The following is a 24,314-nucleotide window of genomic DNA, read 5'->3' as shown; positions in this document are numbered from 1 at the left end:
CACCATTTTTTTCAAAGCTGTGTCTTATTACGAATAATTTTTCTTAAATGTACCCTAATTTCATTAAAGTCGCCAAAGTTATGAAAGTTTAAGAAAAAAGGATATATCTCTAACATTTTTTTGATTTTTCAAAAATTATATTATAGGGTTTTTCTTTTAACACCTTACAGAACAGTTACTAAAATTTTCGGTTAGATTGCAGAATAGGAGCGTCATCTGTCACCTCGGTTTTGGCTGGAAAAAGAATTTTGTTTGGCAACAAACTATTAGAATCTTCAATTTCAACGATAAATGAAGCGATTTGATGAGGCAAAAATTTAAAATTATTGTTACTGTGATGTCTCAAATATGGGTCTGTCACGATATATCATGATGATCATATTTAACGAGGAGTTGGAAATGGGTAGTGATGTCACGAAACTTTGGAAAAGGGTAGGGTTTTGGCCAAATTATTTTTGTGACCTGTCAAAGGGGTATTTCTGGCCGTTTGGATGTTTAAAAGCACCTAAACGGAAAGGTAAATATGATAATTCCGATATCGCAACATACCCATGCTTAAGACATCGTAGTAACAAAAGTAACAACAATTTAAAACTTTTGCTTGGTCAAATCCCTTCATTTATCGATCATTTAAAGATTCTAAAAGTTTTTTGTTGAAAAAACTGGATTTCCAACCAAAAAACAGGTGACGCCTCTATTCTACAATTGCACCGAATTTTCTTTAAAACTCGTAACAATAGCTGAAATTCTTCAAACAATATGACATGGAATTGCTCTCGTCTGAAGTTTCAGTAATAAATGTCATGTTTTTTTCTGTATCTGAGATATAGTATAAAAAGTACTAAAAGCTACACACTTCTTCTAATTTGAAAAACGCAACAATTTTTCATTAAATCTTTAGTTATCATAAAAAATATTTTCAAGTAAATGGATTTATACCTCTACAGGAATAATGACATTGAAATTTGAAAATATTTTCATCCTGCTTAAACGACATTCAAAATTTTTTAAATATATCATTTTTCTTTATGCACGGAAAAAATTTGTCTAAAAAATCAAGATCGCGAATCGCATGCATTTTTAAATCATACGCGCTTATTTGAGGAGCAAGCGCCAAAAATAAAAAAGTCCATTTTTTCAATTAATATAGGCACAGTGTGTACATATTTAGGATCCACGGAGTCCATCCATGATAATTATATTCATGAAAAAAAAAGTTTCGCATTGACTTTTCAGTTAAAAAATATTGTACTTTACCAAAACTGCATAAGTGCTCCACAGGGGGTAAAAAAACGTTTAAAAATTAATATAATTAAAAGTTATGAACAATATTCAGAGAAAAAAATTACCTTGTGCTTTTCAACGTTTTCTTAATGAATTTTACATGAATGTTTATAAAACTTTACATAACCACATCGCACGATTTCGATACGTTTTTCCATTTGCTATCAGCTGAGAGCTATTGCTGCGTTCGTTCTTATTCGGCTTCCATCGTTAATGATCGGAAACGCGTATCGCGAGTCTGACACGACTCCGTCGTGTAGATGGCACTACTCATTGCTCTATTGAGATTTGTGTAACATAAATGACTGGCTCGTATCGATACACTAACCCGTAATGTATGAAAAAAAGTCTATTAACCAACCTGTCACAATAATATCGCAAAATCTCTATACTGCAAGAAAGCGCAATATGATAACGTATAAGCAGATCCCGGAGCTTTCTACAATATTATAATGCAATAATATCACAGAAAAAAATAAAGTTAAATTTTGTTGCTGTCTTCTGCTACAGCGTCCTTAGCAGTAATGGGAAAAAGGCAAAGTATGCGTAATTTCGAGCTATAAATCGGGACACCAGATTTTAAAAAATCACAGAAAAAGTTAAAATTTGCTGCAGGTAAGACTCGCAACGGTTAAAAATTATACATATTCGGCGAAAGATTCACCGAGGTTACGAGAATAATTCTGATCTCGTCTGCTGCGTTTTACGCTGAAGTGAGGAAATTTCAGTAAAACATGTAGAATCAGCAGCAGATAACACGAAAAAAATTTGTTCTTACTGGTATATCTCCTCCGAAATAAATGACACTATTGTAGACGAATTAGAACTGCTGTAATATCATTTAGCAAAAGCGCAAAAAGTAACTGACATCAGATGGGAATCCCCATTTCTCTCCAATTTAATGAAGTTAAACGACGCTGGATAGCGCTGGCGTCGTAATGGTCCCTACACCTCGAATAAAAATGGAGCGATTGTAAGACGAAAGATTATCCAGGCAAAGTTAAAAATCAGAAATTATCTTCGATTCATGTAAAGTTTATCTGGCAAGGTTAATTTTTGTTTCGGTGAATTTTTCACCTGGAATCGACGTAAACCTTATCTTAAATTTTTTCTGTGGTTGCTTATTCATTACTCGAACCCTCGCACAATTATGCGGTATATAATGTAAAAACTTAGAATGTACGATATCACAATTTTGCGCTATTATAATGCGATAACTACGATATATAGCGCAGGAATTACGGTATATATTGTCATTCATGCGATATAGTTTTCTCAGTGTACTAAACCGATTTAATTCAACTTTTTGTTAAATGTTTAGAAAAGACTTGGCTATTGTATATGACCCTCGGTAATGATTTTCCTTTAATATTTAATAACAATTTGAAACAGTAAATGTTGAAAAACGGAAAAAAACAATTTTTTTTTAATTCACCATTTGTTTATTTTCAATATTTATTAATGATTGAGGGTCATGCGATAGCCACTTGTGGACTCTTTAGGAATCAATTTGGCTTTTGTATTTAAGATGATCTGAATTTGAAAAAACATGGCGACATGGTTCGAATTATAGAAGTTTCACTGTATTTGTAAAAGTAAGTGATTTTCTGTGAAATAACGTATTGGTATGTCTGGCTATGAAACTGCATCGCATGCATTGAGCGATTACGCACTAGTGCGTATTTCCTAATTGAAGTTTTGTCGACAGTGTTTTGATAAAAATAGTAATATGTTTTTGGATACTGCTGCCTTTGAATGATTTAAGCAGGCGAAGGATATAAAGGTGTTTCAGTATCTGGACCGATAACGCAGGCCCACAAAAAAAGTATAAACTGTGTACGAGACTAATGTATGCTTATCTGTTTTGAGCCGCTGAATCTGAATTCGGCTTCAGAATTGGGATTTAACGGTAAAAATTTCCCCTAGCCTAGGGGAAAAGTAAAACATAGGGAGTTCTGGATTCTGCGAAGGTGATAATTGTAAAATAGCAGAATATCTATACTTTGCAGCTAATAAATATACTTTTATGTATTTCGAGCCGCTGAAACCAAATCCTATCTCAGAAATTCCCCTCGGCTCCAAATTTTTTCCTAACCTAGGAGAAAAACTTAAAATCAAGAGAATTAGTGGACCTGCGAATGTAATATTTGTACGATCGCAAGGTGATACGAACCTCTATGTTTATTGAGTAGTTGAATTCAGATTTGACCTCCGAATCAATCTGCAGGCCATCATATTTTCCCTAGCCTAGAGAAAATAGTAGAAATTTAAGAGAAACTTACGGTTTTACGCAGGGTATATTCGTATATAGTACACTAAGGTTGATTAAAGTTTGTGGGTAAATATATGAATTCTTCATGTATCTCGGCTCGGTTAGTAAAAGCGCAGTCAAAAACATATCTGCAGAGTCTCTATTTTCCCTTAACCTAGGGGAAAAGTGGAAAATCAAAGTAACCTTAGGTTTTAGGCACTAATATTTTGAAATACAATTTTTGAAGCTTTTTAAGGATTTCGAAACTATTTAAAACCAAAAGAATGTAAATTTTAATTGAAGAAGTGTTTCTTTGAAAACAAAAATTTAATAATTTAATTTTTTATATATCCAGCTTAAAATTGCTTAAAATGATTTGCAGATCACTTTTTATTATTTCAGATGGATAAAATGGGGAAATGACCAGGATTTTATTAATGGGATTAAAACGGCCACCCTAGAAGCACCAAATCCAAATAATTCATTAATTACTTGCGAAAAACTGTTGGGAAGATTGCCATCATTCTTTCAAAATTAAATTTATTAACACATATCTACGCATATACACTTATAATAAAGAACCATTAATTGTCACACTAAGAAAAGAACTGGTATTGGCTTACCAGGAATTAAATATTAACGACAATGAAGTTTAGAACATTTTTTTTTGTTGAAAAAATAATAGGTAAAATCTGAATAAATTCGTGAAGGGTATACTTATAAACATTTCTCAATCAATTCCCTTTAAGAAATTTAAACAATACTACAAATTGTTTGGTTTTTAAAATAAATATACAACTATAGTATCTTCAGTTTTAATGTAGATATAAACATTAATTGAAAGAAATTTAAATTCGAGGCTGTTATTTGGACTATCTGTAATTCTGCCGTTCCAACAAGAAAAGTCGTCACTACATTTTGGATGAGTCCCATAAAACAAATATGCCAACATTTCAAATAAAAAAGCCATTTAAACGACATACAAACTTATTTATTTCAAAAAAATATTTCCTTTGTTTGAAAAAAATATTTGTTCGGATTAATTAATTGCACATTCTCAATTCGAAAGGCGATGTCTTCCAATGAAATAGATCAATGTCTATTTAAAAACAAATATTTTTTGAATTTATACATATACATAATTATTTACTTGCAATAATCACGACAACTTTTAGCACCGGATAAATATTTTTTTAATTTGACGAATAATTATTTATATGTGGAAAAAATATTTCTTTCACTCATAGAAATCTAAATTACCTGGTCCACTTATGAAGGAATTACTTAACTTAAATACGTATTTACTATTTCAAAGAATCGACATTTGTTGCAAAAAAATATTTCTTTGTATTGAAAAAGACTTGTTTGTCTCTAAACAATATTTACTCAACTTATGTAAACAATTTCTTGGTTGAGGGAGTCATCGTGGCTCAGATGGTGTCTTGACAGTGAGATGAAATAAAAAAAACGAGGTTCAAAGTAACTTGTAGAAGGCTATTCTTGACCGATTTTTGATTTTTTGTTAAACAAATTAAGCATTTAGTTTTGAAAAGTTTATGTGTTCCGATTTTTTATTTTTTGTTTTAAACATTTGTGTTAATGTAACTAGCGAAAGAATTTGGTTCTTATTTTTTATTTTCATGGAAGAATGTAGTCTATGCTCAGCATCACCGGACTAGATCTGCGGGGATGTTTGAAAGTGAAGAAAATTATTATCTGGTAAAGTTAACTGTTATAAATAAATCTACAAATCGTCTACATCATGGATTTTTCTTGGTGGACCAAGAATCGAAGTTTTGAAAACGGCAAAAGAACCGAACGATAGAGAACGACTCAGGGTGTTGGGAAGTATTTTTTTTAAACCAACATAAAGTTGAAAGAAAAAAAATTGTACAAAAAAACTACAGAAGAAAGCTTAAAAAGACTTATGTTCCTTAAAAAAATGTTTTTTATCAACAAATACTCAAGAAAATCAATTTATAAAAAATAAGTACCAAAAAGCTAAAATAAGATAAATATGTTTTCAGATACATAACATTGTAAAACGTTCTCATTAGAGGCAGATATTATATGCCAATTGAAAAGAGGGATAAAAAAAGAAAAAGGTTTTCAGAGCCAAGTACATTTTTGCGATTGAACTACTATCGGCGAGAAAACTATAGGCATCTGCCTTTGATGCTTAAAAACTCAGTCAAAAAAAAATGCTAGCGAAACAAAAAAACAGTCATATAAAAGCTGACAGTGCTCTACGTAAATGAGCATGAACACGTTTATGTAAAAAAATTGGTGTGCTTAGCAGACTGAAAAATATACAAAAAAAGTAAGGATTTTCGGGTACATTTAAGAACAGTAAAGTCTAGAGCCTTATTTCTTATACAAGGGGCGATGGGAAAAATTTGAAAAAATTTATGAGTATGAGGAAAACTGTTGTGAACCAGTTGCAATTGAGAAATTTAAATAATAATAAAAACTGTTGTTTAAAAGTAGAAAAATGTGCAACTATATTATCTTCAGTTCTAATACAGATATTAAAGCGATTCAAACTGCAAACTGTAATGGATAGGCTTTTTTTGAGTAAATCTCGATATTTTTAGACATTTTTTTGTTTGTAAACAAGTGACAGAAAGCAGGGGGGAGGCGTTTTTTTACTGCCGACCGCTGGTCCCCCCTTCGACCCGTGGTCAGGTGCCATCCAAGCATTCAGAACAAGGGGTCGAAGAATGGCACCAGCGGTCGGAAGTAAAACAAAAAAAGCCCCCCCCCCCCCCTGCTTTCTGTCACTTTCTTTCCAACAAAAAAAATGTCCAAAAACATCGCGATTTTCACAAAAATGAAGACTAACACATCCTTCCGGGTGATTGACAATAAATATAGAGTCTATCCATTACAGTTTGCAGTTTGAATCGCTTTAATATCTGTATTAGAACTGAAGATAATATAGTTACAAATTTTTGTACTTTTAAGCAACAATTTTTATTATTTTTTCAATTTCTCAATTGCAACTGGTTCACAACAGTTTTCCTCATACTCATGAATTTTTTCAAATTTTTCCCATCGCCCCTTGTATAAGGAATAATGCTCTAAACTTGACTATTCTTAAATGTACCTGAAAATCCTTACTTTTTTTTACATTTTTCAGTCTGCTTAGCACACAAATTTTTTTACATAAACGTATTCAAGCTCATTAACGTAGAAAACTTTCAGCTTTTAAATGATTGTTTTTTTGTTGCGCTAGCATATTTTTTGACAGAGTTGTTAAGCTTCAAAGGCAGATGCCTATAGTTTTCTTGCCGATAGTACTTGCTTTTATTGACAAAATAATACTTCATCATAAAACGTTGTAATTCGATATCTTTTATTAATTTTATAAATAAATTATATGAACAAATGCCTAGTTTGGACATTTAAAGGCCGAACGAAATAGTACACTGAAAGAAATTTTATAATAATATTTGATATTTCAATATTCATAATTGATATAGTCGATTACGATTTAGGGAAATCGTTTAAATATAAAAATTATTGTTAGCGTAATTACGGAACTTTACAATTTGAACATGAAAACCTAATATCTTTAGAACAAGAATTGGTATATTCAGTATCCCAGATTGATATTTTATGTATTAAAACGCAGAATAAGAAAAATTGATAATGACATATTCAAATAATACAAAAGCAATTATAGGAATTAATAGATTGAGGTATAAAAGTTAATATAAATATTCTACAAATTACTGTTTCTATATTATTCAAGGAGTTAGACAAGGATGCATTATGTCTTCATGGTTATTTATATTATTTATGGACAAGTGTTTTAGGATGACTCTCTTCGACGAAGAGGGTGTGGATCTCGAAACAATAAGGGTACGTGGGTTAGCGTTCGCAGATGATAAGGTTGTTATGACAGAGTCTATCGAAGATCTACAAAGAATGTTGAATAAACTAGATGCAAGCACGAAGAGCATGGGCCTCAAAATTAACGCAAATAAAACAAAAACTATGGTGTTCGAAGGAAAGAGTGAGAAAATACTATGTAATATTTTATTAAATGATGAGAGAATTGAACAAGTTGATAAGTTCGTATACATCGGTAGCTTATTGACTAGGGACGGGAAGATAGATGAGGAATTAGATAGACGAATAAATGAAGGTAAGAAGGTTATTGGTAGAGCAGGTCCTCTTATCAGAAGTAAAAATATATCAAATAAAGCTAAAATGGCAATACATAATTTTATATTTGTACCGACTGTACTATACGGTAGCGGGACATGGACTTATCAAGAAAAAGATAAGAGTAAAATTAACGCAATTGACATGAGATTCATGCGCATAATATGCGGGAAAACCCTGATGGACGAAGTAAGTAACGAGATAATTCTAAAAGAATGTGGTGAAGAAGAGACGCTAGTAGAGACATGGGAAAGAAATCGGTTAAGATGGTTCGGACATGTTGAGAGAATGCCAACTGAACGAATAACGAAACAAGTGTATCAAGGTAAAGTAAATGGCAGCGTGCCTGAAACAAAGACCTTGGCTACTAATGGACCCAAGTGGGGAACCTTACATAACGACTTCGTGAGGTTCTTCGCTTGGGGTGATTGCTTGAGAGATTGATCAGCAACCTGGATCGGAGCAGTGTTGCGGAACGAACAGGTTTTGAGCATCAGATTACAAAGCATTGCTAAAGATTCTAGAAGTTTGCAATATATTTTAAAGATTTCAAAATATTTAAAAAGATTTTATGGATTTGAACTATTTAAAAAAGGCGTGTACATCACTAGTTTAAAAATATTTCACAAAAATTGCACAAGGCTTTTAAATATTTCATAAGATTTAAAGGATTTCAAATATTTTATCAATATTTCAAAGGCGTTAAACTATCAAATCAGGTATTAACAAACTTGAGAAGATTTTAAAGGTTTCAATGATTTCAAATTGAGACAAAATATTTCACAAACAAATTTTAAACTAAGCATTCACAAATACCTCATAAAAATTTCACAAAGACTTCAGGTATTTTAAATATTTTAAGGATTTCAAATATTTTATACAAATTGAGAATGATTCCAAAAGAATTCACAGAAATTTCCAGATTTCACCAAGATTTTAAGTACTTCGAGAGATTTCAACGAATTCACAATGATTTTAAAAGGTTTTAAAGATTTCATAAAGATTTCAAGGATTTCAAAGACGACTTGTGTTCGCAAACAAATTAGGAATTATTTTATTTATAACTCTTTTTTCTTAAAAAATGGTTGGCCTTGTAATTGTATAATAATATACTTCATTTATACAAAATTTGTATTAAGTTCGGGCACCTACAATTTTTGACCCAGCACTGTTACTTGTATGATCAAGCCAAATGTGAGGCGGGAACAAGTTGATTTAAAAAAATAATCTGCCCGCATAGCGGGCATACTCTCATCGCGCGCTACGCGCGCGGCTAGCTTCGCTCGCAAGTTTGAGTGCGACTAGGGAGCGCGACGGTTTAATCTCGCGCTTCACGCTCGAATATTTATTCTTTGCATTTGGAATGCTTGAAAAAAAACTTTATCAAAAAGATCTCTTTTAGATGGCAGTATTTACATGCGTCTTCATATTCTGAATTGTCTACTTAATTAAGTATAGTCAAAGATTAAGTTTGTCAAAGCTCTGTAGGCTTTGAGGTACACATTCTCATCGTGTTAATCGCGCTGCGCGTTCGTTTTTCGAAAGAAATTTGTAAAAAGGTTTTGTTGGATTTTTTTCTCGTAATTTTCGTCGTTTTTCCACGCATTTTTTTTATTTTATTTTTTTTCAACGTTATTTTTCACGAATAAAACAAAAAGTACGCGTCTTATCAAGAAGTGATTCTTAACGAAGTTGTAGATCTTTTTTGGGCTAACCCTTTTTGTTAATTCATCTTTTTTCATATCCTACATAGTTTGTCCACAAAATGGAGTTTTTTATTTTCCATTATTTTTCCTGCAATAAAAATTTGAAATTTCGATTTTTGAAGAAAATCCAAAAATTGGTTATGATAATCTTGTAGGCTTTCGAAAAGGAATAATTTTCTTCTCTTGACCTTTTTTCATTACGTGCGTTTTTCGGCTTCAAATTTTGATTTTCGGTTGATTAAAAAAATTTTGAAAACGCTATAACTCTAAAAAATTTTCTTTTTATCGAAAAAAGTCATAAGGATAAATCGTTTGTTCTTTTTAATACTATAAATATCCGTACATAGAATTTTCAAGTTCAGAAAAAAGTGGTCTCAAAAATTTTCAAAATGCGCTCACATTTTGAATTTTTATCAAAAATAGCTGGTTCACGAACTCGTCCTTTCTTGTAGGGCCTAAAAAATGTGTGATAAAGATGAATTTGATTCGTTCATTTTTTCGAGAGTTATCGTGTTTACGGACGGCCGGACGGACAGACAGACGCCATCGGTAAAACCTGATTTTCGGATTCAGGGGGTCTCGAAACGTGGAGATCCGTTGAAAAAGTGTGATGTCAAATTTCCGACAATTCTAATACTTTCTCAATCATAAATGATGAGAATGTAATAATAAAAAACCTATAGATATTTTTGAATTTAATTCAATCCCAGTTTTGACCTTATTAAAACAGAATATTGTCTTGTTTTTACTTTTAATTTTGGATGTTTTTAAGTCGAGTTATTAAGCACCATGCCGTTTTTCACAATTCTAAAAAATTCTCAACATTTAGTATAAGGAATCTTCAAGCCCCTGCTCTCAGCGTGATTTGCGTGCGATGCGTGTGTTATATGTGTATGTTTGCGTACTATGTATATAAGTAAAGGTTAAGTTAGTTACATCAGCGAATGTGTATTCTACATTGTTATGTGTACAAATACTAATAATGATAATGATAATGTGCGTATTTATGTACTATAATTGTGCAGTGTGAGTTGGCGGAGTTTACGAAACTGTAGTATCGGTTTTAACGTATTTTGTGACTACATTTCTATGGGGGGATTTTATAAACAAATAATATAAAACAAAGGACGGTGTGGACATTTGAAGGAACAAAGAAATAGCCCCCCCCCTCCCCTAATTTTCCTTATTATCAGTGATGGTTAGTGATGAAAATTTGGCATTCGATATTTTTCATTAATTTTATGAATAAATTGTATAGACAAATGCCCAGTGTGGATTTATAAAGGCATAAAACATTTGCTTTTTCGCTTTAGTTCAACAACTATTTTTTCTTATAATTTGTTTATAAAATTAGGAAAGAATATCAAATTGCAAATTTTCGAGAGTGAAAAATCACTTAAGCGTCTGTATCACTTTCAATTATGCATGCTCATCCATAGTTCAAGCATTACGTCAGAAAAAAGTCAAATTCCACAATAAATCCAACCAGCAATGTTTTTAATGAGAAAGTTTCGTTTTGGGGTCCTTTTTGACATATCAAAAATGCTCGAACAGATCAGTTGCCAAACCCGGGGGGTTTTTTTTTAAACAGTTGCAAAAGTTACTTTTGCGTGGACGGATAATTCCCATTGCATTTTAGAGCAAAATGTCCAACAAAAAAAGAAAGAAAACAAAATTCGGAACAAATTTTGTTTAAAAAAAAAATCATGAGTTATGACCCCTGAAAGTGGGCTATTTTAGCCTGATTTTACGGGCAAAAAGTGGATTTCAGTTTTTTTCAAATAAATCGTGCCAAGTTCAGTTTACGTTGATTGTGCCAGAGGATGAAATAGAGTCTACAAAAATCTGCGTATATCTAAAAAAAAATCTTTTACACCTATTATTTTGGGAATTGTAAGGTTTAAAAAATTACATTTTTTTTGCATTTTTGATTAAAACCGAAGAATTTGTGTTTTTGCAAAATACCTCATTTCCTGCGAATCCCACCACAAAGTTACTGAAGAATAAATGAAAGTAAAGACAATTTGACGTAAGATCAAATGAAAAAGTTTCTTAGCCCGAATAGGTCACGAGATATGACCTTGGAAAGTACACTCTTCATCCATAGAGGCACCTGAGCGTACTGTAAAGTAGAACTACGGTCATAATTCGGAATTTTTGTCACAAATAAGTGTATATGATTCATTTATCATGTATTTACTTTTTGACCATTTTTTAGCATTTTTGTGGCAAAAAAGTCACCGTAATTGATTAAAAATGTGCAATATGTTTTTTTATCCATAAGCAAATATTTTTATTCATCATTGTTTATAACAAAATATTGCTATAACCACCGTTGAGTACTTTTCGACTACTTTTGTGACAAAAAATACTTATCATTGATTAAAAATGTGATATATATTTTTTATTAATAAACAAACAGTTTTTTAAAAATAAACAAATACTTTTTAATAATTATTTATTATAATATCTTGTCATAATCAAGCTTTTGTTGTAAACAATTATTTCTTTAATAATGTCAAAAGACGTATTATACTTGATAAATGAATCATATACACTTATTTGTGACAAAAATTCCGAATTATGACCGTAGTCCTACTTCACGGTACGCTTAGGTGCCTCTATGCATGAAGAGTGCACTTTCCAAGGTCATATCTCGTGACCTATTAGGGCTGGGACACTTTTTTTTGATCTTACTGATCTGTTCTAGCATTTTTGATGTGTCAAAAAAGACCCCAAAACGAAACTTTTTCATTAAAAAAATTGCTGGTTGGATTTATTATGGAATAAAACTACCAGATGCCTGGACTACTAGTCCAGCAAAGCTGAACAAAGAAAGAAAATTTACACGAAAGTAAAACGAAAAACCAAAAAATTCGTCTTTTTTCGCTATTTACATTGACATGAATGTTTAAAAAAGCGAAAATGTAAAAATTGGGCTACATAAATATCTTCAAAACCGAATGCTTAAATAACATCTATACTACCATCTATACTACTACCCCACAGATAGCCTACACTGCTAGAAATTTCCGTAGGAATTTTCAGAGACCCGTCACTAAAACTTTATGCAGAAACCGTTTACAAATTTTCTGAAACTTTATGTATATATGTTATATGTACACTCATTATATTAAATACATAATCAAAGCCCATCTTTTGTGATAAGCATTTTTTTACATTTAATATATTGAGTATATTATATAACATAGTTATTTACATATTATAAACTTCGTTCGTATATCGCCGGTGCTTAGGAGAATGAACCCGTAAATTACAATGCTGTAAAAAAACACTTCTTGTATAAATACAGTGAAAAAAATACGGCATCCTTGAATGGCCGTAAGAAAAAACATATTTTAGTAAACACTGCGAAAAGAAACCCTTTTAAAGAAACGCCATGAGGAAAAAGTTTACTCGTGAGAACGCCATGAAAAAATATATTTTTTGTGAAAACGCCGTGAAAAAAAACCTTATTCATGAAATAACCGTGATAAGTAACTTATTTAGAAGGCATTGTCAGAAAATACTTATGAAATCGCTCGAGAAGCCAATCTTTTCACATGGTTTCTTCAAGTAAATAATTACTTTTTCCTGTTATTATAATTATAATGGTTTATTATTTTATTAATAATAAAATATGTTATATAATTTGGTATTAAATGCTTGTATTTTTTAGATTAACCCTTTCCAATGTAGAAATTCCGATCGGGGTTTAGTGGGGCCCTAGATAGGCTAGATCTGTAACACTGTTTTAGCCAGGTTCTAGCTAGAACTTCTGAGCAGGCGCTAACGAGAATACTCTTTTACGCCCGGCGATTAGTAGGGCCACGTCCAGACCCTTTCTATTACCTGATGAATATTTAATTGATTTGAATATTTAATTGAAATGACAAAAAAGGTATTCAACAAATAAATATTAATTGATTGCGATTATTTTGACTTTAAATAATAATGGTCCTATTCAGAGTGATTACATATATTACATGTTTGAACATTATTTTACAAATAAAATTCATAATGCTACGGAGTATCGAACAACCACATCTATACCTAAATCTATTGCCTAGCATTCGGAAGTCTTAACCATTACGCTAAACCTTCAAGTTGATAGTCGATGAAAAAGCCATACTCATAAATTACAGCTAAAAAAATGTGTAACTCTTTTTCTAATTAAATATTTATTATTATACGACGTCACGTATACGTGCAATATAAGAACTATTAACACGAGAATCAATAAAATAATTTTTAAATCAATAATATGTCGTTCTTTTCCCGTTCTAGACTACTTTGCGACATTTTACAATGACAGGAAATGTAATTTTTTCTGAACATTTACAGTTTTTCAGAAGGGAGGAATTTTTTCTTTAAAAAAACCAGGATACAGATAGATTTTCCATACCTATACGAGGCATGAAATTCTTCACTAGAACCTAATAGGGCAACCATCAGTTTTTTCTAGACTACATATTCTGATAGGAGCCCCAACCAGTTTTTTCTGGACTAGATATTTTGATAGGGGGCCCATCGGAATCCAACGTCAAATAGGGAAAGCTGGAGAAATTTCTGCATGGGTTGTTGCACGTATTTTTTCTGTTCAGTAAATTTAATTGAAAATTCTTACTCGGGGGTTTTGGGGCCGCTGAGTATGATCGTTGATATACGATTAGATTCTCGTGATTCTTAAACATAGATTTTATATGGCCAACACTGATACATACATTGTGTTTGACATGTTGTGGAAATTGTTAAAATTTACTCTTACGTAGCGAAATTCCATAAATGCTTACATTATTGAAATCAAAGTATTTGGAATTTTATCTACGTTTTCGAATATTTACGTATCAATGTAAACTAAATTTGGTCTTTTAATTTTAATTTAGTAACTTGAAATTCATAAGCAGCGTCTCCAAAAACCCCGAGTACAGATTTTCAAGCTCGTATATCCCCTTTTTTCAAAATTTTGGAACCGGCATCTTGATTCCACCATCTTGATTTGAATATTTATAATTTCTGAATTCAGATTCGCAATCAGCGATATTCAAAACCCCGTTATACCAATTTTTTAACGAATCGAAAGTTTATTGGGCATACTCGCCCGCCATATTGGATCCCCAATTTTGTTGTCGGAATTTTTGACGTCGGATTCGTAATCAGCGACCTCAGAAACCCACAAGTAATCGAATTTGGCCCATTTTATGAACATAGTCCACCAATAATACTTTTTTCACTGCAAAATGATTATTATAGTTTTTTCTTGGAATACAAGAGTTTAATTAAAAAATTTTACGAATACGGTCTTTTTTCATGGCTTTTCAAAAATAAGTTTTTTTCACGGTTTTTCCATGACTAAGGTTTCTTTTACTGACATTTTACTGAGATGTGTTCTTCTTCACGGTGTTTTAAAACAATGTTTTTTTTCCCCAGCTACCTATTAAACAATTTGTTTTTCACGACGTCTTTGAAAAAAGTTTTTCTTCATCGCTTTATTTTGCAGGTTTTTTTCATAAGCACCGGTGATATAGTCTTACTTTAATTTTTATTTTTAAGACAATTATATACTGCAAATTTAGATGAAAATTAATGAACCAATCTATAATATCTCTATACATTGCATGTTTAGAGAAACTTACAAAATGTATACAAAATGTTATATAAATTTTTATAGGTAATATTCGTATGTAATATATCCGTAAACAATTGAATTTTCAACCAGTAAATATAAATTTTTAACAAAATAATTAATTTGTAGCAAAATAGCTAAACCTTCAACTAAAGAAATACATTTTCAACAAAAGTACGAATTCTATCTGAAAAAAATGATTTCTTAAAAAAGTGTTTCAACCAAAATTTTCAACAAAAAAAGTTGTATCCTCAAACAGAGAAAATATTAACTTTCAACCGAACAGTAGAATTTTCATCCGAAAAAGACTTTATTTTGACATTTTTATATCAAAATATAAGTTTTCAGCAAGAACTAAATCTTCCAAGAAAATTATACTTGAATTTTCAACCCAAAAATACGATGTTTCAACGAAAAAGTTGAAATTTTAATAAAAAAAAGGGCAACTTATTGAAAAAAATGTTTGAATTTTTATAAAAAACACTTGCATTTTTATTCAAGAAAGGTGTTATGTCTACTAAAATAAATGAATTTTTAAATCAAAGAAAAATAATAACAAAAATAGTGGAATTTTGATCCAAAAAAGATTTTAGTTTCACTTTTCGGCATAAAAATATGAGTTTCAAATTTTTAAAAAATTGTCTATGGGAATAGTTGCATTTTCTACCCAAAAATATGGATTTTCAACAAAACAGTTGAATTTTTAACAAAAATGAACAAATTATTTACTACAAAATTCTTGAATTTTAAACCAAACCGTTGCATTTTTATCGAAGAAAGATGCAATTTCTACACGGTAAAAAAATTGAGCTGTGACAGGCATATTATTCCTTATTATAGCTAAACATTTAGCTGAAAACCATGAAGGAATAATAAGGAGACCTAACTCCATTCCCCCACTTGGCATTAGAAACATTACCGTAAGTGTTACGCACATTACAGGAAGATCTTAGATTTGAGTGCGCAGTTGTCCTCTTCCTATACATGGAAAAGTGTGCGAGTGAGAAAGTTTGTCAAATTGACGTAAGTTGAGAGGTTCTGTTTGTTTGTTTTGATGCAAGTGTCAGAAATGTGTTCTAAGCCATGAGGTGTCAAGTTCCGGGTTGTGGACGAAGTTACACGCCGAAGAAGGCAAATACACTTCGTTTTTTTAAAGCCTTCACTGTAAGTACAATAAACGTCTAATATATTTTATTGTTTTACCTAACTGTCATTTAATTTTAATAGAATTGATTTAGAAATTTAACCTTTACTCACTACCTGAGTGCATACTTTTCAATGTATAGGAAGAAGATAATTGCGCACCTGCGCACTCAAATCTAAGATCTTCCTGTAATGTGCGTATCACCGGTAATGTTTCTATTGCCAGTTTCAGATGGCTTCCCACTGGCAGTTGGGTCTCCTTATTATTCCTTCGTGCTGAAAACCAGCCCCATGTCGCTCTTTTGGAGGCCTGTGGAATATTTGTGTCATGAGAGTTGACGATGGCCGCGTGGCGGCGCCAGCTATGCAGTTGGCCTATAATTCAAATAATGCAAGGCGAAAGTGTGAAAAACAAAACGTTTGTGAAATAAAATTAATTTTCTTAAATTTCTGGGTTAAAGATAATAATCATTAAGATCTTTTTAATCTTTTGAATTACAAATAGTTTGCGAAAATCGTAAAATTCACTGATTTTAGACGTAAATCCCAATACATTCCTACTGACTACAAAAAATTATTATTCATTCACAATTAAATCAGACATAATTATTTGTGTAATTTCTGAATTTCCGAAAAGAAAATAGTCTAAATTTTATAATATTTTAAATTATATTATATAATATTTATTTAAATTAATTTCGGATTTTAAAATATTTAAATAAACTAATTATGTATTTAAATGCACTTCTTTAAAATGGGGTAGGTAAAATTAATAAAATAATACATCATTTATAGAATGAAACGTTTTTTTATACATATATAAAAGTTATTGGTCAAAATTTGAAGTATTAGGCATACATATTTTTTCACCGCAACAACAAATTAATAACATTTATTTAATAGGAAATAATCAATTTTATATATAACTTTATATAAATTTCTTGTGTCTCTTAGTATTTGTTACAAGTCTTTTCTTTTTAAATAATATTGCTCTTTTATATAGAATATTAAATATTTTAACAGATTTTATTCAATATCTTAAATAAGTCTCTTCCTTGGTATAAGCTAAGAATTTTACACCGCAACAAGAAATTAATAAAAAAAATTTAATTGGAAATAATCAACTTGATATATAACTTTATATAAATTTCTTGTGTCTCTTATTATTTGTTACAAGTCTTTTATTTTTAAATAACATTCCTCTTTTATATAGAATGTTTAATATTTTAATGCGTTGTCAAATTCAATTTTATTCTTTTGCCACGGTTTTGCAACGGTCATAGGCCAACTGCATAGCTGGCGCCACCACTCGGCACCCGTCAACACATTGTACATTTTCAACTCCAGGGGGCTGCTGAAAACGAACGAAGGAATTTAGAAAGATCCCTGGATAAGCGAAAATGTATATCTTTGACCATTTTCCATATAGCAGGGATATCCTATAGTCAAGCCCCTAATAAGTATAGCTACAAAAGAGACATTAAGGGCTGATTCCACCAACTGTGATTAAATCCATGATTAGCTCATCATGATTATTTTTTAATCAGCGTTTTAATCATGATTAACTTGTAGTGCGTTCCACCATGAATTTTTAACCTCTGGTTAGCGAATCGTATGCTCTGTTCGCAATAAGTCTAGTTTCTGCGTGTTTATGCTGTAATTGTGATTCGGATTGGCTGATTTCGAACTTGTATTCGCGCGCAAAATATACCTCAACTGCTCACGAACGAAGAGCGGCGACGTGTTTTTTTTATGCACATCGTTTCCAAATAAATGGACAGGAATTAGTTATCGATTGAAATTGAATATAAGTTGTGTGAGTACAAGATATCGTTATAAATTAGATCAATATTTCACACGATACTTGAACTTCAACTTTGAGGTTATGTTGACTCCCGTTAATCGCTGATTAACTCGCTAACCAGCGAAAAATGGGCGGTTAAGTTAATCGACGATTATACTTTTTTAATTATGTTTTAAAAGTTGGTGGAAAGCAACCTGCTGATTAAACTAAGTTAATCAAAGATTAAAATTTAATCAAAGTTGGTGGAATCGGCCCTAAGAATAGTTGTCTGAAGGAATTATTGGAGGAGCACCGTTGCATTATGGGGGCAGCGAATAAAATGGCGACAGTCTAGTCGGGAACAGTGACAGTTCAGATTTAGTTTAGATAATTAAACGCTTTTTACCACTTAAAATGTGCACGAATGTTAATATTAAATAGAGCTTGCGTTGCGGTAATAATAATTTACAAGTTTTTCGATTGTAGGCTGTAACTATATTGAAGTATTAAGAAACGCGAGAAAAACAACAAACTTGACCTCCAAATGCATTAGACGGATTTCAAGGAAATTCATTTTCTCGTTACCAGACGAAAATTTGACTACTGTAAGTTAATGTATTTCTATAAGAACTAAATGTTTTTCCTAATCTAAAGATAATAAAATCATACTTGATCTGTCGAAAATAATAAAATGTTGAACCTAGCAACTTTGTTCAAATTACTGATTACGAGAAAAATATATATAAAGGAACTCAATGTTTAACTCAAACCAACTAAACGTTTTACCTAATCTAAGCAGACACTTTCTTTGAGTTTAATATATTCTTGATTCACTCGTTCGCCTCAAAAAATTTTTTCCGTTTAGTAAAAAATAGATGAATTTTTTAAATAGAAACACAAATTTTCGAAAAATAGTCGAATTTTCAACCAAAATAAGATTTTTCTTTGACTTTTTAGCATTGAAATATGAGATTTTAAAAAATAAGTCAATTTTCTACGAAACTAGTTGAATTTTCATCACAAAAATTCAGTTTTCAACCAGAAAGGATGTCTTTTCAACAAAATTGATGAATTTTCAAACAAATAATAAATATTATGACTAAAAAGGTAATATTGTGGAGAAAGGCACTAAAAAAGATGTAAATACAAGGCAAATAAATCACTAACAAGACTATTATACTAGGGTTACTGCAAAACTTTAACCAGGTTCGTTTTTACTCACCAGGTTTTTTCAGCGTGTGATGTTCCGAAAAATAATGTTCAAAAATAAAATGCGCGCCTCGCGTAACAAATCAAAACAAAATCTTTCGAAAACGCCAATTACAACCAATACTGAACCTTCATGCTTCGTATGCTAACGAGCTCGAGAAGCGAGGAGTGCGCATACAACTGTGAATTTCTTTACGTCACGATAACTTATATTTCTGTTACCATTTAGGAATTTCAGGAAAATATGCGTAATTTTCAGAAACCGCTTCTGAAGTTAAATAAAAATGTAATAAATTTACTATAAAAGTTATGGAATTTCATTTTCAACAACCTAATTTCGTAAATTTCAGTTACAGTATCTTAAATGTGTCAGAATTTGCGAAAATTTCTAACAGTGTAAAGTTCGTAATTAACCCTACAGTTCCTAATGACCCTGGCAGTTAATGCGACTATAAACAGTTAAATAATTATAAATCCACTAGCCCAGTAATTTTGTTTTCACTGTAAGTAAAATAATATTTTTTTACTTATTTTGGTTAAAATTACGAAAAGGAAATACTTCAGATAATTTGATACTCACTGTACCCCATTTATTTAAGACGCTGATTACGAATATGAGAATAAAAGTAAACTCAAAATAATAGTTGTAAGATCATTAAAAATACACCTTTTATGTAATACAAATTTTTTCTTAAAACCACTATATTTCGAGACAAGAAGGAAAACGTTAAAAATGGTAGAATTTCTTGAAACATGGCTTTCGGGACTCCTGTGATTACAGATTAACAGAACAAAATAGTTAAGAACACGCCAGGGCATTCATGTAAATGCTCACAGAGAAGTAATTTAAGTCATACTCCTATTCTTTTCTAATGTTGCTTGAGTGGGAGCAACCCTGTGGTTGGCCACATAAAGAATGAAGTTTCACCCCCACCTCTTTCCAATTGCTCGTGAGGGGCAGGAAGGCCCCCCTGTGATTGATCACTGAAATAGTAAAATAAAAAATAGTACATATGAAGAAGTGAGATTGACTTACATGGAAAAAATGTATACGTAAAAAAGTCACGAACTAGTAGTTAGGCTTCGGATATGAGAAAAATTCATTGGACATTGATGTATTTTCGTAAATGATCTGCGAAATTAGGGAAAGAATCGTCGAACTCGATATGACAAGTCTAAACTGTTCATAAATTTGTGTCCGTAAATGATTACAAAAATATTATGAGTGATTGCACTGTTAGAAAAATCTGTACGAGGTTTAATGCACATGTGTGTGAAACAAATATGCACTACCGCTACTGAAATGTAACATACACTGGTTTAGTGAATTCAACATATTTAATATACAGGTCAGTATAACAATGTGCGTGAAAGCTCAACGTGCTTTAATTTCTTTAAATGTTATCAAATATTCTCAATTAAATTAATAATCTAGAATTAGTCGACTGAATTATTATTTATTATGAAATCGCAATGTACGGATACAACTTTTTTCCTAATTTCGCTCTAAATAGTCGAACTTTAAGGCGAAGACAGGTAATTGTATGTTAGGTCTGCTATTTATTTGTTCAATTCAACTTTTTGACTGGCAATCCAATTTTATTTCTGGTTAAAAGGAAGAAGGTATCATGTTCTATCATTTACAATCAAAAATTACTGCTTAACTTATTTTGAATTTGTGAAAAATGGAATTATCTGATTTTTCTTGCGAGTGATTAACATGAATGTATATTAAATTTAATATAGTCGCCCTTAATGACGGTTTCATATGCTTGATATATTAATTTTTATACACACGGGTATATTAAATTTAATATTATTTTTAACAGTGTGGGTAAAGTTTCGCAGAGGACGATGGCTACGCGTATTTACGCACTCATGGCTTATGTTTAGAAACTGTCGAGTCAGCAGTTCCAAAGGTTCAAACCCTCAGAGTTGCGTGAATGTATAAATAAATATACAGTAAGGACGTTTACCATGTAGTCATAGGGAATATTTAAACTATATACATGAATTTATATATGAATATATAAACTCTAGCATACAATACAACCCGTCTTGTATTTGTGTAATGCAAAAAAGTACTATATAGGCGTTTTTAATTCGGTTTCCAAATCTCCCGTACTCGAGATCTTGCGCCGATTGGTCAAAGGCTCGAGACTCAGAAGACGTGCGCAAAATATACGTATAACCAAGTTCTTAAAAAAGGTTATATTCAATTGGACACAAATTATCGAGCGCGAATCGCGAGTTTCATAATGAGGATGTAATCGTCAAAGCCGTAGGGCGTAGGTGCTTAGAGAACTTTCTTTAAAAACAAATCGAAAAAAATTTCAGTTGCAATTTCTGGCTTTAATACCTCAGAAGTTAAAATTACAATTTTCTATTTGAGTTATCATATTTATGATACTTGAACAAATATAGTTTACGCATGAAACGTACGACAACGAGCGCGCCGTAGTTGCGCTTAAACTTGGCGCAAAGCGCCGCGCGCAGGGGTGCCTTCCCACCTCTCCCGAGAAATTGGAAAGGGGTAGGGGTGAGACTTAATTATTTATGTGGCTAGACACAGGAGTACTGCTACCCACGTGGCATTAGAAAGGAATCGGAGTAAGAGATAAATTACTCCTCTGTGAGAAATCACAGGAGTGCTGAAAGCCCTGTTTCAAGAAAATCTACCATTTTTAACAACTTTTTCTTTCTTTTCTCGAAAAATGGTGGTTTTAAGAAAAAATTCGGGATTTTTGTTTAAAAAAATTACAAAAATCATAAAAATACTTATCGCCCAATTTCCTCTAAAAAAACAACACGGCTCCGAGTGATTCTGCGATTCCTCAAGTGTGTATAACCTGCTGGATTTTAAGTGGGTTCGGCCCATAGTATTTTTTTCATTGTTCATTCAACGAAATCGTTTTGTTGGCCGCTTTTGGTTAAACTCAGAAAATATTTGGTTTAAATAAGCAAAATTTTCATTTCGTTGACCAAATTCGTTTTTGGTTGAATCGTTTTGTTGGTTTAGAATATATTTTATTTTTTGACACAAAGTTTTGGTTGGATGTACCAAATAATCTTAAGATCGCTTCCTTAAATTCCACATTATCGGCCACGCAATAGTTCGTAGCGTCGCAAAAAGAAACATACAAATGTTTAAGCGGTAATTCGATGAAGAATTGTAAAGTTAAAAACACGTGCCTCAACTCGTGCTGACACATTCACTTGGCATTCACAGCTTTTGTAAAAAGTCCGTTTGATCTATGTTCTTAAAGTTCTGAAGTTTAAATGAACGTAATTTTTAATTAGTGTAATTATAAATGAAACTTATAAAGTATGTATATTTTTATTTGTTAGTGGAAGCAATATTTCTGGATAAAATAGAATTAACAAAATATATTTCGTTCGTTTGCACGAAATTATCAGTAGTAAGTAGAGGAATCCTTTGTTCCTGTTTAATTACGATATAATAAAATATACATAAATGTATTTGTAGCAAAAATGGATTTTGCCTTATTGGGGATTGAGACGAATTTTTCCTAAATAATCAAGAAACGTTTTTCTTCGTCACAGGTGTGCACTCATTTGTTTGCGAATTTTAGTTCGTGATTATGACCTTATACAGACACGCAGGTGTTCATTTCCGAAACAAACAACTATACTTATAAACTTTTCAAGGTATAAAGAAAAATTGTAACAGAAAACCTCTTTACCATGTTGAAAAATTTTGACTATTCTGATAATAGCTTATATGAGCGTTTTTAGTGTGTGTCGATTATTATACTTCTGTTAGTTATATTTGTAAAATCTAATTTTGAAAGCATAACAATGATTTCAAAACTTATGTTCATACATTAAAATGCTATTTTATTGCTAATTTTATGTCAAAAAAGTAATTTTTGCTCCTTACACTTCTTAGAAAAAGGTGGTGTCGCTAGCACGGTTTCGTCTCTGTGTCGCCGCGAATGAAAACTCATAAATTATTATGATTATAATCCGAAGGCCTATAATACGTGTCCCAAAATACCATTCATAAGTCATACATATCAACCTCTCGTGATCATAATTTGTATAAAACTGTAAAAACAACTTTAAGCAGCGTAAAGCTGATTCAAAACTGGAAATAGATTGCTTGCCTTTTTTAAATTTACCCCAAAAACTACTGTTAAACGTAAATGTCTGTAGCAACTTACATATACTTATATAGAACTCACTCAAAATTATAATATTCAGAAAACAGTGTTCAAACAACCTAAAGATGATTCAGAACTTTAGATTGATTACTTCCCTCTTTAAAAATCACCCCTTTCGCAACTCACACTGATAATACTCTTCAACTTAAATGTATGTAGTAAAACATACATATATACTTAACATCACGGAGAAAATGCGGAATTAGGAACAAGTTGTGAGCACCGGAAATTTGAAAGTAAATCCCAAGCCACTGTATGCTACATTTTCCTCCTGGACACAGTGATCCCAGATCTGAAACGAGATGCGGTCCAATACTATGACAGGGCTATGTCCGTGTGAATATAGTAGGAGACGCTGTAAATGACTGAGTTGCGCGCGCAACCCATTTCTCCTCTTCTGAATTTGAAAACTCGAAGATGCACGATTGCCGGTCGGAGCACTTCGGCGATTCTATTTATATATCTATCTGCTACAGCTAACTGCTTTGCAATAAATTTAGGAGATTGGGATTTTAATATTTCCAGATTTCGATGCTGACGATTCTCATGATTTGAATAGATCGCGCGCCTCTTGAAATGCGTATATTTAGAGGTTATGTTATTTCATGTATAAAATATAAATTATATAAATATTAATACTATTATATATATATATAAATATATACGTATGTTAATAATGATAATATTATAATTATGTTATATTATAATAGTTTATTTTTTTTTATTTGAAGGTTCATCTCTTTCGTTGAAAATACATTTTTGAAACTGACAATCAATCAATACCATTTTTGGTTAAGAAATCATGTCTTTTGTTAAAAGGTCGTCTTTCTTTGTAGAAATTAAATTGTTTTAAGGGAAATTTATACTTTTAGATTAAAAATTACATTTTTTGATTGAATTATCAACTATAAATATTTTTTGGTTGTAAGTCATTCTATTGTAAATGCAACTATAATGT

General features: G+C 31.4%; 1 protein-coding gene across 2 annotated transcripts in view; it reads left to right on the top strand.

Moving 5' to 3' along the window:
- LOC117172499 (transcription factor kayak) overlaps positions 1-24,314 on the top strand; it is a 141,703-nt gene that overhangs the window by 46,617 nt on the left and 70,772 nt on the right. The window lies entirely within an intron of this gene.

This window comes from Belonocnema kinseyi, chromosome 5 (assembly GCF_010883055.1).
Source record: "Belonocnema kinseyi isolate 2016_QV_RU_SX_M_011 chromosome 5, B_treatae_v1, whole genome shotgun sequence".
Lineage (NCBI taxonomy): Eukaryota > Metazoa > Arthropoda > Insecta > Hymenoptera > Cynipidae > Belonocnema > Belonocnema kinseyi.
This window is presented reverse-complemented; position numbering and strand designations above follow the sequence as displayed.